This window comes from Ranitomeya variabilis, chromosome 5 (assembly GCF_051348905.1).
Source record: "Ranitomeya variabilis isolate aRanVar5 chromosome 5, aRanVar5.hap1, whole genome shotgun sequence".
In the NCBI taxonomy this organism is placed as follows: domain Eukaryota; kingdom Metazoa; phylum Chordata; class Amphibia; order Anura; family Dendrobatidae; genus Ranitomeya; species Ranitomeya variabilis.
Genome location: NC_135236.1, coordinates 247,312,398 through 247,330,965, shown reverse-complemented (window position 1 = coordinate 247,330,965; position 18,568 = coordinate 247,312,398). Strand labels below are relative to the sequence as shown.

Genomic DNA, 18,568 nt, shown 5'->3' with positions numbered 1-18,568 from the left:
TTTATATGATCTAGAATGTGGTGATCCCCACTTTGTACATGCCTCCTTTTTCTTTGTTTTTCTATTTATATGCTATAGTGGCATGTGATGGGAGATCCCATGTAGTGGTGCCCGCCTGCCTTTATTTTTATAGGAAACTGCTGCGGACCCGCAGCTGCAGAAACACTGCAGAAACACTGCGGATCCGCAGCATAATCCGCAGCGGGGGAACATGGCCTTAACCTTAGGGCTCATACTCACATGAAAGAAACTCGGATGAGTCTCGCACGTCAATACCCGGCACTGCACCCGGCACACAAGAGCGGAGCGTGTGGCTGCATGTATTGCTACGCGGCCGCAAGCTCCAATCCAAGTGCTGGGTGCAGTGCCGGGTATTGACATGCAAGACTCATCCGAGTTTCTCACATGTGAGAATGAGCCCTTAGAATCATTACACATGCTGACTTCTACAGTGTGAGCGTTATTTTACAACTAAAAAACTCTAATGTGAATAAATACATTGGGCCTAAATAAAGAGCCGCGTTGTACATTTGGTCTTGAAGAGGAGATGGTCTGGAGTCAATCTTTCCTGATTCGTGAAAATGTGTCTCGCCACAAATCCTACTCCAGCTCCTGATTTGTGGTGTAGCAAACGCCACCACTCGTCATAACTTTGACAAGTGGTGGTCGCCACGATGCTGTTCCTCACCAGCTCCACCCACTTTGTCAGAACTGGGCGCAAATGGTGTTAGAACTCCAAAAGTCATCTTAATTTAGAGCAGCCTACAGTTGAACCAAAATGATGCAACTTTTCAAAGTTTTTTATGCCAGAATACTGTCTTAAATGCTTTGATGTATGGCATCCATTGTGAATTTAAATCAAGTAATACATTACAGTGATATTTTAGTAACGTATAGGCTATGTGCACACAATGCAGATTTGCTGCGGATCCGCAGCGGATTTTTCTGTGCAGAAACGCTGCGGATCCGCACTGTGATGTATAGTATAATGTTATTCTATGGGAAAAAAAAAAAGCTGTGCACATGGTGCAGAAAAATCAGTGCGGAATTGCTGCGGATTTCAAAGATGTGCATGTCACTTCTTTTGTGCGGATCTGCAGTGTTTCTGCACCCCTCCATGTTAAAATGTTAAAGTTAAAATGGCAAAAACCGCAGAAAATCCGCAGCAATTCTGCATAAAAACCGCACAAAATCCCCATAAAAACCACGGCAAATCCGCGGCTGCGGATTCTGCCAGGAGATGCGGATTTTGTGCAGAAAATTCTGCACCTCTTTTCTTACGTGTGCACATACCCATATAGATCATGCAAAAAGTTCTGAATTCGCAATACAGTATGTGCGATAAAACAGTAGAATTTCTGTGATTGACCAATAGTTATAAACAATTTAATGGAATTTTCTCTAAGAGATCCTATATTTTTGTGAGCTGATGGAAAAATCTGTTGTGTCAAGAATTTTTTTAGATTTAGGTTTCTATTTTTTTAATGTGTCAATGTGTCAAGCAGCTGTGTGCAGCCCTCACCTGATCCTTATGAAGTCCTCCTGCAGGCAGAGGAGATAAACTCTTGCTCAGAGCATAGTCTTGTTTCACAAGTAGTGAGTGTATTTTTGTTTCCCTGACAGTGGTGTTTTGGGATATAGATCGTCTGAATGTAATTGGTGCAGGGTAAGTTAAATATACTATTAAGATTGATAGAAAAAAAAAAAAGTTTTCATTCACTAGTACCTCCCCTAAGATGAAAAAACTCTATAAGCCTCCACCGAACATTGTAGGCATTTTTTAATGGCATAATTACACGTGAGTAACCCACAGCACTGGCCGTGCACAGGACTTGTTTAGGGACCATCATTAGTCAAGCCCCTCTTAGAAATACACCCACATACACGTAAAATGGGCACATACTATTACACATACATAAAGCATATAGCACTGACATGATGTTTATATGACGACGCACCTATTCCTTTTTTCCTACTCATGCCATAACTTTTCTTTTTACCTAATCTCTATATGAGCTCTTGTGGGTTTCTACCTCCTTTACACCATGATCCTGGTAAATGCACTGTTTTACATGGGGTGTGATTACAGGGATACCAGATGTGTTGTTGTTGTTTACTGGCTTGTGATGTTTGTTAATTTTTATTTTTTTTTATTTTATTTTTTTACACAATTTAAAAAAAAAAATTGTCGTTTTTCACTTTTTTTTTTCTTTTTAGTAATGTTTTAGTAATGCGGTTTTAATGCGTTTCCACTGTGGTGAAAAACGCGGCAGAGACGAATAAAAAACACAACGTGGGTACAAAGCCTAAGTTGGCTTTTAATATACAGTTGGTCCTTTTTGTAATCTGTTGTCGTTCTGTACAGCAGGTGCTGGCACACTGACCACCATGTCTGCACTAATACTCTGCAGAGACAGAGGTCAGTTAATTAGAGCAGATATGGTGGTCAGTGTGTCGGGACGTTCTCAGCCACCATTCACTATCTTCTGAGCATTGACCGTACCCGCTTTGTGCACTCCTCTGAGTAAAAGATTTTTGAAAAGTGGGCATGAAATTTCTAGAAGTCCAATCCACTTTAAAGCTACATTACCGTGATGAGCTTTTGGTGAGTTTTTAGGTTACCTGTGGTTTTTCACTGCATTTTTGTTCGCGCATTTTTAACATGCTTTTTTGTCTCTGCGGTTGTGGTCTTTTGTTGGTGTCATGCTTTAAATAAAGCTGATTTTGTTTTTTGATACCAATTTGTATTTGACAATTTTGACACATAGGTGCAGATTACTTGGGTTATATATGCGTTTCCACAGTCCACACTAAAAAAACTCATGTGCGTTTTTTTAACTTGTGGATTTTCCCCATCTAATGTAAGTCTTTGGGAGAAAATCCACACAGAATACTCAGTGTACCTGCAAAACAAATTGACATGGTGCAGCATTGAAAAACGCTCTGTAGGTCTGTTTAGGAAGAGTAAAAGAAGCTCAGTGTGCAGGAGATTTCTATAAATCCCTTCCACTCTGCGACGGTTGCGTCGGACCGTCGCCACCAAAAAACGTTGCTTGTAATGTTTTTTGGTGCGTCGTCTGCAGCATTTCCGACCGCGCATGCGCAGCGGGAACTCCGCCCCCACCTCCCCGCACCTCACAATGGGGCAGCGGATGCGTTGGAAAACTGCATCCGCTGCCCCCGTTGTGCGGCGCATTCACAGCTAGCGTCGGTATGTCGCAACGTCGCATAGCGACGTGCAGTGCACGACGCTAGTGTGAAAGTAGCCTAAATGTACTGGAAAATAAAAAATACAAAAGTAAGGTGAAACTGTGAAAAAAAAATAAACACAATTCTGATATTTTAAGGCAATTGTCTACGTTGTACATTTTGTGATAAAAATAACCTTGCAGTATGATTCTCCTCTTCAATACAATTATGGCGATATCAACATGTCAAGTCTTTTAGGGCTTGTTCACACTATCCTTTTTTTGCTGCGGATTTTTCAGCTGCGAGTTTGTAAAACCCGCAGTTGAAAACCGCGGTGGTTTTCCCTGCGGGTTTTTGTGCGGTTTCTTCTGCGGATTCCACTGCGGGTTTCCAACTGCAGTTTCCTATTGGTGCAGGTGGAAAACCGTTGCGGAATCCGCAGAAAGAATTGACATGCTACTTCTTTTTTTCCGCAGAAAATCCGCGCTGATTTTCAAGCGGAAAAATGCAAAGTGGGCACAGCGGTTTTTGTTTTCCATAGGGTAACATTGTACTGTACCCTGCATGGAAAACGGCTGCGGATCCGCAGCTGCAAATCCGCTGCGGATCCGCAGCAAAAACCGCAGCGTGTGAACATAGCCTAATATTGTTTCAGTGGTGAAAAAAATCACTTTGCAAAAAAACTTGTTTGGGTTGTATTGCCATTCTTCAATACCCGTAAGACTTAAATTTTTTGGCTGACGTTAATGTGTAATGGTTTATTTTTTATGGGGTGAGGTGATTTTTTTTTTTTTTTTTTTTTTTTTATTAATACCATTTTGAGATAATGTGACTTTTTGATCTCTTGTTATAGCATTTTTTTTATGGAATTGTAGAGACCAAAAAAAGTAATTTTGGCATTCTTTATTTTTTATTTTTTCCTGTGTTTACCAACTTGTAATTTTTTTTAATTTTTTTTTAGATTTTGTTTGGACTTTTCTGAATACAGCGGTACCGCATGTTTTACTTTTTTTTTTTTTTTTTAAATCTTTTCAATGAGTAAAAAAAAAAGGTATTTGAGCTTAATTTTTTTTCAGATTTTTAAAACCTTTTTACTTTTCACTATTCTTGTTAGCCCTCTTAAATAACTTAAAGCTACGATCATCTGATTCCTTGATATAGCAGAAATTACACTCATTTGATGCATGTTAAATACTGTTGTCAGATTGACAGTGGCATTTTAACAGGTTAACATTTGCAGGTGGAGCACCCCCTGATTGTTAGTGGCAGATCCTAGCTGTAATACACGCTCATCACTTGCTGGGTATGGGGGACTCGCTGCATGAGCCTGAGCCACACATGTACAGCAGCTGTTTTTTAAGGGGTTTAATACAAATTTGGGGATCCAAAAGGAGTTTTGATTTTTTTGCAGTAGCTTTTTATTTATTTTTTAGTAAGGTGTAATGACCAAATAGAGCGCAATTCGGACTCCTGCCTGTGCCCCTGCTGTGTAGTGTGTAATGTGTGTGTCTGACCAAGCAGGATCATGGTCTGATCATACCGCAGCTCCTGGGCAGAAGAGGAAACAAAAAACAAAACAAAAAAACAATCAAATAAAGTATGGATAGGATGGCAGGGGATCACAGCTTCTGCTTTCTGTGAGGTAGAAATATGATTACAAAGAGGCAGGGAAATGTTTTGCCTCAGAGAATCCTCTGTGATCCCTTGCTGTACTCTTTTGCTTCCTCCACTCAGGAGATGTGGTATGTGCAATGTTTTTGCACGGTCAGACATGTCCATTGCACATTATATAACAGGGGCACATAAATAAGATTCTCAGCACAGGAACATTTTTATTAAACACATCTAATTATGGAACTTTTTATTATTCCAAGATCTATTGATTAACCCCTTTCCAACCTTAGATGTATCTATACGTCCAAGTTGAATGGTATTTACCAACCTTGGACGTATGAATGTGTCCAGGCAACTTTGTACGCACAGACGCTGTGCACGTGCGATCGCCGCTGGGTGTTAGCTGATTCTGACAGTTGACAGCTGGCTCTTGGTGCCAGGAGTGGTCCTGCACTGCTCCCTGCACTTTAACCCCCTAAATGCGAACTCAATCACAGCATTTCAGGAGCAGACAGAAAGAAGAAAGCTCCCTTGCCCTTGGATAGGAGACTCTGCGATGTCATTGAGGGGTCCCGATCATTGCCATGATGACCTGATGTCGTCATGATGATGATATCCAGGTCTCCAGAGATAGCAAAGTTGTTTGATCATGTTCAGAGCGTGATAAAGTTTGCCTGTCAGTGCAGCACTGACAGCTTGGATGGCATAGGGATGCTCCTGCATCCCTATGCAATACAAGTGATCAGCCTGTAAAAAGGTTACTATAAAAAATTGTGAAAACATATATAAAGATTAAAAAATTATTGTACCCATATATAAATATTTTTATGAAAAAAATAAACAATAAAAGTACACATTATGGTATCGCCACATCCCAAACCACCCAACCTTTAAAACTGTACCACTAGTTAACCCCTTTAGTGAACACGGTAATAAAAATAAGCAAGGAAAAAAAACAATGCTTTTATCATACCACCGAACAAAAAGTAGAATAAAACGCGATCAAAAAGACAAATCTAAATAAACATGATACTGCTGAGAATTTTATTCGAACGTCCATGACATCACCACCTGAGAGTGGGGATCTGCCCTTCAGGAACAGGAAACCTACAGATACAAAAGGGCGGCACCTCTCCCACGCATCAGTTGGTTTCCTGTTCCTAGAGGACAGGATGCCCTACAGATCATCCATTTTTCGATCATCAGGATTCCCAGGCCGGCTGTCCGACTCAGGTAGCGGGGGGGTCTCCTACCTTGGTCAGTGCGGGGTCCCTGGAAGTGCCACGGTGGGCCCGGGCAGGGCTCCACGATAGTGTTACTGAGCAGGTGGAGCGGGGTCCGGAGGATTGCCGTCTCCAACGCCAGCGCTGGTACGTAAGTATGCCTCCCAGGTCCTGGTCCTCCTGGTGTGCAGTCCTTCTGCGGTTCAGGCTGCCGTCTGGCGCCAGCCGGCGTGGCACACATGGGGGCCTGGCCAGGCCTTGGCACCATGCTATTGTCCTCCTGTGCATCCCCGCATTTTCATTTGAGCAGTGGGTGGGCCGAGGCGCCGGGCTTGAAATCTGATGCTGGCCAGCTTTTTTCCTTGTGGGTTGCGGTGGTGCGGGCGCAGCGGTTTGGGCAGTGGGGGGGGGGCAGAGCATGGTGGGATGGACTACGGAGCTTCCCAAATGGGGGGGGGGGGAATCCCCTGGCCACACACATCAGCTGACCTGGATTCCAGTGGAGGGCTATAAAATCCACAAGACATGCTACAGGGCTGCTTTTGGCCCATTTCTGCAATGGATGAGCCGGAGGCTCCTGTGGAGCTGGAGCAGCAGCGTGCCTCAGAAAATCCCATGCAAACCCCGAGCTGAAAAACCGAGGATGAAGTGAGCAGCCCAGCCGCAAAGGTTCTTCCAGGCTGAAGGATTCAGCTCGCTCCCCCCATGATCCGGTACCTACCGCTACTGCTTGGGTAAGAGATCTTCGTGAATGTACCCTGATGCAGTATTTCCCTTATTTATTTTTCTAGGGGAAGAAATGCTCTGGTAAAGCGAAAAACAGTCCAATTGTCCTTTGCCAGATATCTGCCCTAGGGGCAGTAGGGGATTATATAAAGGGGAGTGGTAGTCCCTAGTTAAGGTTTAGTCCTTTACTCTTTCTCCCACTTCTACAGGTGGTAGAAGAAACCCTTGACTTCACCGCAAGCCTAAGGGAAATTATTAGAATGGAAGTTAGATTCCCTAAAGTCAGTATCTCAAGGGGAATCTTCTAAGAAGAAAAGAGGAGCGAGTTTCTCAGGGTCAGAGTCCTCAGCTGCCCCTAGGAAAGGTGATTATTCTTCAGAGGCCTCTGCCTCTTCTTCTGTATCATCTTCAGAAGAGGACTCTAACCGTTTCTGCTTCCCCCTAGATCAGATGGACAAGTTGGTCAGTAAGGTCTACTATGGGGGTAACTGACACAAAACCAGATCTTTCAGCGCAAGACCTGATGTTCGGCGGCCTTGACCCTAGGAAACGCAAATCTTTTCTGTTAAATGACAAAGTTCAGGGCTTGATAACTAGAGTGGAAAAAAAGGGCTCTCTACCACCAGCCTTCAAATGGAGATATCCCTTCGAGGACCCCTTGGTGAACAGATGGGATAAAGCCCCAAAGCTGGACGCAGCTGTAGCTAAAGCCTCCAAAAAATCCTCCATTGCTTTTGATGATATGGCCTCCTTAAAAGATCCACTAGATAAGAAAGTGAACTCATTTCTGAAAGGGACAGGGGGAAAGTCAGTTGGTGCCCTAAGCCCGGCGGTGGTTGCTACATACACAGCCAGATCCATGATGGTCTGGCTGGACCAGCTTTAATCCCAGCTAGAAGATGGAGCCTCGAGAGAATCCATCCTAAAGTCCCTGACAATAATTCAGAATGCCGCTGCCTTTTTTAGCCGATGCATCGGCGGACTCTGAAAGGATGGTGGCCAGGGCCGCAGGACTATCAAATGCTGCATGAAGGGCTCTGTGGCTAAAGTGTTGGCCAGGGGATATCCAGGCCAGATCCCGTCTCTGCTTCATTCCATGTGAGGGAGAATATCTGTTCGGCCCGGTAGTGGACTAACTTCTTTAAAAAGCTGGAGATGATGAAAAAGAAATTCCCCAGTCTGCCGACCCCTTCTTATAGACGTCCCTTCACCATGAAAAGATTTTTTTCAAAGAAGGTCCAGAGATCAAGGCAGATGGGATGAAAAAAGGAGAGGTACCGGATTTATGCTTGGAGGTGGGGGGGCACCAGGAAGGCGCATCCTGTGAGCCAAAGAAACCACCCCAATGACTAGCAGCTCTGGTAAGAGGTAGGCTAACAACCTTTCTACCCGGTCTGGTCCCTGATTTCTAATAGCAACTGGATTCTGGGGTTAATGGCCACGGGGTTACGATTAGAATTTTCCCGTATTCCCCGAAACAGGTTTAAGATTACCCCACTCAGGTCTTCCCCCATCTGAGCAGGTGGCCCTGGAAGCTGAAATTCATGACCTTTGCAGCAATAGAGTCCTGACAGAAGTGCCGGAGGAAGATGGGGGCAGAGGTTTTTACTCTCCTCTGTTCCTAGTAAGCCAGACGGCTCCTTTAGGACCATAATAAATCTAAAAGCCCTCAGTGAATTTCTGGTCATATGGCTGTTTAAAATGGAATCAATTAATTCCACAATAAAATTGTTGTTTGAAAACTGCTTTAGTGTATGTGCACACGTTGCGGAATGGTGTGCAGATTTTTCCGCACTGATTTTGGTAAATCCACAGGAAATCTGCACTGTGGATTTACCACGGTTTTTGCACAGTTTTTGTGTGGATTCCACCTGCAGTTTTACACCTGCAGATTCCTTTTGAGGAGCAAGTGTAAACTGCTGCGGAATCCGCACAAAGAATTGACATGCTGCCGAATAAACAATGTTGCGTTTCCGCGCGTTTTTGTCCGCAGCATGTGAACGGTGGATTTTGTTTTCCATAGGTTTGCATGGTACTGTAAACTCATGGAAAACTGCTGTGAATACGCAAGCGGCCAATCCGCTGTGGATCCATAGCAAAATCCACAGCGTGTGCACATACCTTTATGGTGGTGTTAGATCTAAAAGATACCCACTACTATATACCCATTCATGCAGCTCACCAGCGATTCCTTAGAGTGGTGGTTCATTTAGAGGGGTTGATCTGACATTTCCAATATGTTACCCTTCCCTTTGGTATTGCAGTCGCCCCCCCCGAGTGTTCACGAAGGTTATAGCTGAGGTTATGGCCCATCTACATGAGTCAGATGTTGTAGTGATCCCCTACCTTGATGACTTCCTTATTATAGGCAAAGCAGCAGAAAATTGTTAGAAGCAATTACAAAAAGCAATGTCTGCCCTGGAACGGTTAGGGTGGCTGCTAAACATCATAAAATCCCTACTGCAGCCCATGAGTTTAGCAATTTTTAGGCCTATTCTTAGATTCCCAAAATCAGGAATGCCATCTGCCTCCTGAAAAGTTAGTTTGCCTACACTATCAGGTCCAGAGTGCCTCCAATAACCCCACCATGTCTCTAAGGAAAGTCCTGACTCTTTTGCATTCTCTCTCGTCCTGTATTTCCATGGTCCAGTGGGCCCAGTTCCATACAAGGAAACTACAGGGCGAGGTTTTGTTACTTCAAAAGATTTTTTTTGGGGGGGGTTTATCTAGAAGGCCAGCTAACTTTATCCCGAAACGCTGTAAAATCCCTTGATTGGTGGCTAGACAGATAGTCTATCCAGAGGGGTCCCCCTGGGAATATAACATAACTAGTATTGTCACTACAGACGCAAGCCCTTCCGTTTGGGGGCTCATATGGGTGAGGTTTTAGTCCAGGGACTGAGAGCATCACCAGGTAGAGATGTCTTCTAACCTGAAAGAATTAACAGCAGTGGAACAGGCGGCTAAAAGACTCCTTGGGTATCTACAGGGTCATCACGTACGAGTGTTCTCTGACAATCAGGTCACCGTGGCGTATATAAATCACCAAGGCGGGACTCGTTCCACACCCCTGATGAATGTAGCAGAACGTTTGTTCCAATTAGCAGAGCAGCATTTCTGTCTTTAACCACTCTGCACATAAAAGGAAAAAAAAACACCACAGCGGATTACTTAAGCCGCAATCTTCTAAAACAAGAGGAATGGTCCCTAAAAACCTCAATTTTTGACCTGATTGTGTAAAGGTGTGGGGTCAGCCAGAGGTGGATCTCTTCGCCACCAGAGAAAACAGGAAGGTGAGGCGATTTTGCTCACTAAATCCCAGAGAAGACCCTTTGGCAGTAGACGCTTTTTTGATAAAATGGGACTTCAGGCTAGCCTATGCCTTCGCTCCCCTGTCTCTACTACCCCTGATGAGGAAAATCAAGAAAGACAGGGTGAGAATTATAGTGATCGCACAGTTTTGGCCCAGGAGGGCATGGTTCTCATGTCTCAGGACTGTCTGTGTCCGACCCATGGGTCCTACCAGACATCCCGGATCTCCTATCCCAGGGCCTAGTCTACCATCCTCAGGTGGATGGCCTTCATCTGACGGCATGGGTTTTGAACGCCACTGCTGAAGGATAGAGGTTTCTCACCAGTCTTGATTAATACCCTGCTTAAAAGCAGGAAAGTAATTATGACTCAAATATACATCAAAATCTGGAAAAGGTTCCTTCACACTCAGGAGTGGCAGCTGGTCAATCAACACCAATAAATCAGATTTTAGAATTCCTACAAAGTGGTCTGGACATGGGGCTATCCACTAGTACCCTTAAAGTGCAAGGGCCAGCCTTAGGAGCTCTTTTAAGCTGTAACATCGCTGGTAATCACTGGATCAGTAGGTTCATTAAGGCTGCAAGTAGGTCCAGACCAGTAGTGAAAGATGGGGTCATGCCATGGGATTTAAACCTAGTCCTCACGGCCATGAGAGGCCCCATTTGAACCTCTCAGCTGCCTCCATAAAAAACCTGTCCCTCAAAGTAGCCTTCCTGGTAGCACTGACTTCAGCCCGTAGAATAAGTGACATACAGATGTTATCCAGTCTTCCTCCTTATACACAATTTAGGGATGATAGAGTAATACTTATACCTGACCCAGCATACCTGCCTAAGGTACTTTCCAGTTTCCACAGAACACAGGAAATAGTCCTTTCGTCCTTCATCCCTAATCCTGGTAACGAAAAGGAAGAGAAACTTCACCCCCTAGACGTTGGGAGAGGTTTCCTAGAATACCTAGCAGTTACTGATCCCTGGAAAAAAGAGAACGCCTTGTCTCCTATCAGGGCACTAGGAAGGGCCTTGGGGCATCAAAAATCACACTAGCTAGATGGATTAGGGAGGCTATTTCACTAGCATACATCTCAAAGGGCAGGTCGGCACCTGGAAGACTGAGGGTGCATTCCACTAGAGCCATGGCAACCTCGTACATGGAGAGATCGGAGGTTTTGATTGACCAAATATGCAAGGCTGCTACTTGTCCTCTCCAAGCACATTTTTTAATCATTACAGACTAGATCCGGGGGCTTCCTCAGACCTCTCCTTTGGTGTAAGGGTGCTGCAGGCTGTAATCCCTCCCTAAATTAGTTATTACTCTCTAATTCTCTCAGGTGGCGCTGTCATGGACGTTCGAATAAAGTCTTAGGTACTCACCGGTTAAGTGTTTTTCGAAGTCCATGACAGCACCCGTAGATTCCCTCCTTTTTTTAGTTTTGGGTGTGCACTTCTTCCTCTTATAATCCACATTTTTGTGGAATAATTAATATTAATAGTATTGTACATAAATCATGTCATTAACCTTGCTGGTCCTCTTGTGCTCTGTAATCCAACTGATGCGTGGGAGAGGTGTCGCCCTTTTGTGTCTGTAGGTTTCTTGTTCCTGAATGCCAGATCTCCTCTCTCAGGTGGTGCTGCCTGTCATGGACTTAGATACTCACCGGTTAACGGTATTTTTCGAAGACTATCTTGCTCTGCAAAAGTCAAGGCATCATACAGTTCCATCAGCAGAAAATAAGTTATAGTCAGAATAGAGATTCAAAAAGTTACTTATTCTATAAAATAGTTTTGGGTAAAAGCACTAAACATAAACAAAAAATAAATGTGGTATTGCTGTAATCATACTGACCTGAAGAATAAAGCTGCCTTATCAATTTTACCACACACAACATAAAAAAACCCCCAAAACTAACCCTAAATGACTGGTTTTTGCTCATTCTGCTGACCAAAAATCGGAATAGAAAGAGCTCAAAAAATGTCATGAGCCTGAAAATGGTGCCAATAAAAACATCAATTCGCACCGCAAAAAACAAGATCCCGCATGACTGTCGGTTGAAATATGAAAACCTTTTAGCTCCCAAGATATGGTGATGCAAAAACTAAGTAATTTAATCACTTGCACCACCGGAGGAAAGTGTAAACCATAAATAAATCCAATTCTTCACTAGAGATGAGTGAACATAGTCGGCTTCCTCCTTATTCGGCAAGCTACAATGTTTAATGAAGAAGCTGCATCGGGAATCCAGATACCTGGAGCGCTCCCAATGATCAGCTGTTCGGAATCTTCACATGCGCAATCAACATGCGGCACTCTGGGAATTCCACTGTGCTAAAATGCAGACCAACGGACCTGACCAACCATCAGCCACCCCATTAATCACATTTGCTGCTTCTTCCTCCTCCTGTTACCGTGCCAACTATTTAGACGCAGGTCTCTAACCGCAGAACCTCGGGTTCTTTACCCACTCCAGTCACGCTGACTGAGTCCACTGCCAGCTTTAACAGAAGTGGACATACCTGTTGTTTTTTACCAATCTCTGAGAATGAGCACACCACAACTTTCTCAATCCACCGTAACCTCTCTGCCTGCACATCTCACGGTCCAGCAGCTTGTCTGGTTCACCGTACTCCACCCTCTCTCAGCACTACAGCCAGTTCACGGTTCCACAGTTGTCGTCATGCAAAAGATTGTTTCCTCTTATGCATGATAAAGTGAAGAGGTTGAACTCCACAATCTCCTATCTGTTGGCCATGGAAATACTGCCTTTCCACCTGGTTGATACGCGGTTTCCAAAAGCTGTTGGCTGTCGCAGTCCCCCCTACCAGTTGTCCAGTCGCCATTACTTTTCTAAGAAATCTGTGCCTGCACTACACCAGCATGTTGCAGAGAACATCACTCATTCCTTGACTAAATCTGTCTGCTAGGGTGCATATCACCACAGACACTTGGATGAGTAAGCATGGCCAAGGGCAGTACATCTCGCTGACTGGGCACTGAATGACTTCGGTGGCTGTGGGGGCAAGTGCTGCTCCACAAGTCTTGGAATCCCCAAGGCTTGCAGGACAAACCTCTACATTTAACACTTCCTTCACTGCTTGTCTCCTCCTCCCCTCCTCTAGGGCCTCCACCTGCACCCTCAACCTCTACCTTTAATGAGGCATGCGTTCCAACAGTGCAGAGTGAATCCCCACCACCTCCATACTGCACAGCCAGGGATCACTGCAATCAGACAGAGGTACAATTGATATGCCTTGGAGATCAGTCATACAGCTGAAGAATTGTGGACAGCTCTCCAGGCTGTTTGATCAATGGCTGTCTCCGCTGAACCTGCATCCAGGGAAGGTCATGTCTAATAACGGTGCGAGCCTGGTAGCAGCCCTACGGTGAGGTGAGCTCACACACGTTTGTTGCATGGCTCACGTCCTCAACCTGGTGGTAAAGTTTTCTCTGCCAGTATCCTGGCCTGGGTGAGCTGCTGCCGAAAGCTCAGGTCATTGACTTGCATTGATAGAAGTCTTTGTCCATGCCAGGTAATAGGTTGATATGCCATGTGCCAACATGGTGGAATTCTTCTGCACATGTTGCAGCCACTGTGGCAGCAGCAATGAGTCCTGATGCAGTATGTAATGTTGTTTAGCTTGTCGAACACAGTACAGATGTCGTGCATATCACGTTTACAGAGTGGGCACAGATTAAGGACCTCAGCACAGTTTTGAAATGGCTACTAAGATGGTTAGTGCTGATGCCATAATCGGCATCACTATTCTGGTAATCTATATGCTGGATCAGACTTTGAATCGCCTGCAGGAGGAGGATGCGGAAGGGATAACATTCTCTAAGTTCCAGACTGTCATCATACAGGCTCATGCCAAGAGAAGGTGGATTACTGGGATTGAGGGAGGCAGGTGATAACAGACAAACTGCTATCTGCAAGGTGCAAGATCCGAGGAACAAATGGAGGACAAAGAGGTGATGTGCGAGCAACTGTCAGATGAAGAGGCTAATCAACTTCTTGCTGTTCTTGGTTGGCGGGAGGGGACGGAGGAAACAAGCATCAGCATTACCCAGCCACCATCACAGCATGGGCTTGGACCTTATGGTAGAGCCCGACATATGAGTGCCTTCTTGCTGCACTATCTGCAACATGATCCCTGTATAGTTATTAGAAATAGTGCTGACTACAGGGCTGCCACTCAGTTAGATCCACATTATAAAACCAAATTTTTCCAGATGCTTTCAGCCCTGGAAAGGGAAGCAAATGCTGAAATATTGAAACACGCTTTTACACAACCTTAAGAGGTCTTCCCCCAAGACAACAGTGAAGCACAGTGCGCTTCACAGCTCTAGACCTTTAACGCCCGGAACATCAATTCATCAATGGCAAAACATTAGCAGCAGCAGTAGTGGAAGAAGCTATTTCTGTGAGTCCTCTGATACTTTTTTTTTTCCATCACCCATGATGGCACCATGAGAGAGGGGATCTGCCCTTCAAGGACAGGAAATCTTCAAGATAAAAAGGGTGGCTCCTCTCTCCGCATCACTTGGCTTCCTGTCCTTGATGGGAAATCCTCAAGAAATCAGGAGGAGAGATGTCATTGCTTGGATGTTAGGTGTCTTCTACAGTACTTAGAGGTGACAGAACCCTGGAGAAAGCAAAGAGCCTTTTTTTTTTCTCGTTTCACGGATCAAGAAGGGGCCTTAAAGTCACTAAACAAATTATAGCTAGATGGGTGAGAGAAGCCATTATGCTAGCATACATTAGTGCAGGCAGGGATGTTCCAGTTGGTCTGAAGGCCCATTCCACGAGAACCATGGCAGCATCCTGGGCGGACAGAGCAGACGCTTCCATCGACCAGATCTGTAAAGTGGCCACTTGGTCCTCTTCGTCTACCTTCTTTAGACACTACAGATTAGATCATTCTGCTTCCTCTGACATCACTTTTGGGAGAAGGGTGTTACAGGCGGTGATCCCTCCCTAAGAGTATACAAAATCTCTGTAAATCTTTCATGGTGCGGTCATGGGTGATGGAAAAACATGGTATTACGTACCTGGTAATGTGTTTTTTCATGACCAATGACGGCTCCCTTATATTTCCTCCCTATTGATTATGTTACTTGATTCAGTGCATTGTTATATTTGGACACTCACTTAGGTGTTGGTGGTCTAGAAATGTAAAAATTAAATTAATGTATTATTTTGAATGTACACTAATCTGCAGAGTTCCTCTCATGCTCTGGAAAACAACTGATGCAGAGAGGAGCCGCCCTTTTATCTTGAAGGTTTCCGGTCCTTGAAGGGCGGATTCACTCTCTCGTGGTGCCGTCATGGGTCATGAAAAAACACATTACCAGGTACGTAATGCCCGTGGTTTAGACCGGCTCGTGCACCAGCACAGCAGAGTCAATCTTACACGTGGTGAACAAATGGAGAGTAAGGTGCAGGAGTATGTAGATCTGAATATCCATACAATCAGGGAAGGTTTGGACCCTTTCACATTTTGGTCTTCCAAAAAGGATGAGTGGACTGAGCTTGCCTAACATTCCTTGGAGGTTTTATCATGCCCAGCAGCCAGCGTTCTCTCAGAACGTGTCTTCAGCACTGATGGTGGTATCCTGATGGATAATCGTAGCAGGCTATCCCCTCAAAGTGTAGACCGCCTAACTTTCATCAAGATGGACAAGTCCTTAATCTCTAAGGACTTTTGCACCCCCAATCGCAGAATGTACAGACTAGGCAATGTTGCATTTTTTTAGTATGCTGCATTAATCTTGCATAACTGCACTTTGTCATATCTTTAGTATGGCTCCTGTGCCTACTGTTGCTGCTGCTGCAGATGTTAACACAAATTTGTGGAAATGTGAACTGATTGATGGGTTGGGTGTACTTCTACTGTGGTGAAATTGATGGCTCTTTGTTGGTGTCTGCCACTAATTTTTGTAACTGTGTAGACTCCTGGTTTGGTCTCCTCCATGTTACCTGTAGTGCTAAAGGCGGATTGGATCAGGCTCATCCACTGTTGGGTTGTCAAGATATTAAAAAAAACTTTGAAAGCAACAGTTCTGTCTTCACGTTTTTGGAGTGTGCCGAGGTTAGATCTTTTGTATTGTCTTACCTGTAGCAGTAGGCCTCAGAGACTGTCAAGCCTCCACTTAATTGTAGTCAACTACCCGTATTACTGCTATCCTTAAATTTTTCTGTCAATGGTAGTCTAAGAAAAGGGTATTTGTGCCACCTGTGTGGCTCGGCATGAAAACAGGTTGAGCTGTTGTATGTGGTATCAGGGCTCCTAGCACAGCAGGCCTAGACAATCCCTCACCCACCTAATCTTACTTTGACATTCAATTGAAAGCTGTAAATGCTGGCACAGAACACAATACCTCATGCATAGCTAATTGCTGCAGAGCCATGCTACAATTTCTACTGTGGGTGAATTAAGGCCACTTTCCTGGTGCCTGTCCCTTATTTGATGTTTTTGCATCTTTTGGGGCTGTTGGAAGGTGTTGTGCATGTTTTGTTTTTGCCTTCCTTTGACTTCACTGGTCTTCGAATATTCGATGAATTGGTGAATATTGCAAATTCGGTGATCATAAACCAAATTGAAATTTTCGCTCATTTCTACTTTTTAGGCATGCATAAGTGCAGACAGCTAGTTCTGTGCACTTGTGGAAAGGAGGACACTGCTGAGCAAAGGCCAGACTGAGTCCAGAGTAACTCTGCTGCATTACTATAGTGAATAGATCCCTTGGGGGTTTCATCTGAATCGTGTCGGTTAGAGATTTAGATGGATACCCCAATGTAAGTGTTCAGCGTAGAGGGCAGGATAAATGTGATCCCAAACATTGTGTAAAATGCTCCTTACAAAAGCTTCAACTCAATTCACAAAAAAAAGAAGTCCCCACTTGGGTCTGTAATCTGTTAACGGAAATATATGGGACTTCCACTTAACTGGTAAATGGCTTCTCACGCTCCAAAAGAACTCCAGCAAATTCTGTACTTTCAAATCCAAATGCCTCCTTCCTTTGAGTCCCACAGTGTGCCTAAACCACATATAGCATCCACATGTTTGACATTTCTGTAGTGATGAGAGCACACCTAATTTAGTGATGCATGAGCTGGTCACTACAACAGCAGTTTTCAATTTTCACTTGCCAACATCTACTGCTGCTTGTATCTGAAAAATGCTCATGGAGTCAAAATAATCACTACACCTGTAATTAAATTCCTAAAGGGGCATCATTTCCAAAATGGGGTCACTTGAGGGTGGATTCTGCTCTTCTAGCACTTAGTGGCTCTGTATATAGAGTTTGCGAACTCTTCTAGGAAGATCTGCGCTCCAGAAGACACATAGTGCTCTGTCCTTCCTGAGTATCGCCGTGTGGCTAAGCAGTACCATAGTCACATAGGAGGCATTGCCACATTAATTAGAAATTGTGGGACAAATAATGGTGCCATTTTTACCCACTTGTGTCAAAATTTAAATTCTGAGGCTAAAACAAAATTTTGGTGGTAAAAATGTAAAAAAATTTTCTTCACTGCACAATAATATAAAATTGTGAGGCACATGTGGTGTCAACATGATCACTGCAATCCTAGATGAATTCATTGGGGGGGTGTAGTTTGTTAAAGTAGTTCACATGTGGGGGGGTGTTGGGGGGGTGTTCTATTCTGGTGCCTCAGGGGCTCTACCAATGTGACATGGCACCCTCAAACCATTCCAGAAAAATCTGAACTCCAATAATGGTGCTCCTTCCCTTCTGAGTTTTGCACTGTGCCTCAAAAGTAGTATTCCCCCACATATGAGGTATTGGCATACTCAGGAGAAATTGCACTGCAAATTGTATGTTGCAATTCCCCCTGTTACCCTTTGTAGTGTGAATATAAAGATGGATATTTTGACTCCATATTGAAATATACAGAATGCATTCAAACCATGACAGTGCAGCATTGCTGGTCGTACATTTACAGCATATTGACACAATCTTGAGAACTGCTTGATGTTCATCCTTTGTAGTTGAAGATAACCATGGCTTCATTATTAAAAGAGAATTGGTAGTTATGGGTCCGAAGGTAGCTGATGCCAGTCCAGGCCCTGAAGGTTGCCCACATACTTGACATAAGAAAGCAGATGTGTGTCAGTACACCAGATTTTGCTTGTGCCTTGCAGATTGCATGCTTTCTTTTTGCATCCAAGATTTTCCTATCTTCAGCTGCACGTGCTCCTGAGGTGATCCTGTCCAGCCAACCTGGACGATCCAGGGCAAGCTCTTCCCATTCATTGATGTTGACTTCCAAGTTTTTGAGATGCCTTAATCCAGTCTTTATAGTGCTTCTTCTGCCCCCCCCCACTGTTCGCTTTTTTTGCAACAGTTCTCCGTACAGCAGTTGTTTCGGTAGTCGGCTGTCAGGCATTCTGACCACATGTCCAGCCTACCTGGCTTGGACTTTCAACAGGAGAGTGTAGACGCTGCAGAGCCCAGTTTGTTCCAGGATTGCTGTGACCGGG

At 44.4% G+C, this 18,568-nt stretch overlaps 1 protein-coding gene across 1 annotated transcript in view; it reads left to right on the top strand.

Annotated features, from left to right (window-relative positions):
- The first annotated feature begins 1,536 nt into the window (after positions 1 to 1,536).
- Positions 1,537 to 18,568, top strand: part of LOC143775626 (uncharacterized) — a 69,557-nt gene continuing 52,525 nt past the window's right edge. The window contains exon 1 of the mRNA XM_077263977.1: positions 1,537 to 1,666. The gene's annotated coding sequence lies outside the window, so the exon portion shown is untranslated. The remainder of the gene's footprint in view (positions 1,667 to 18,568) is intronic.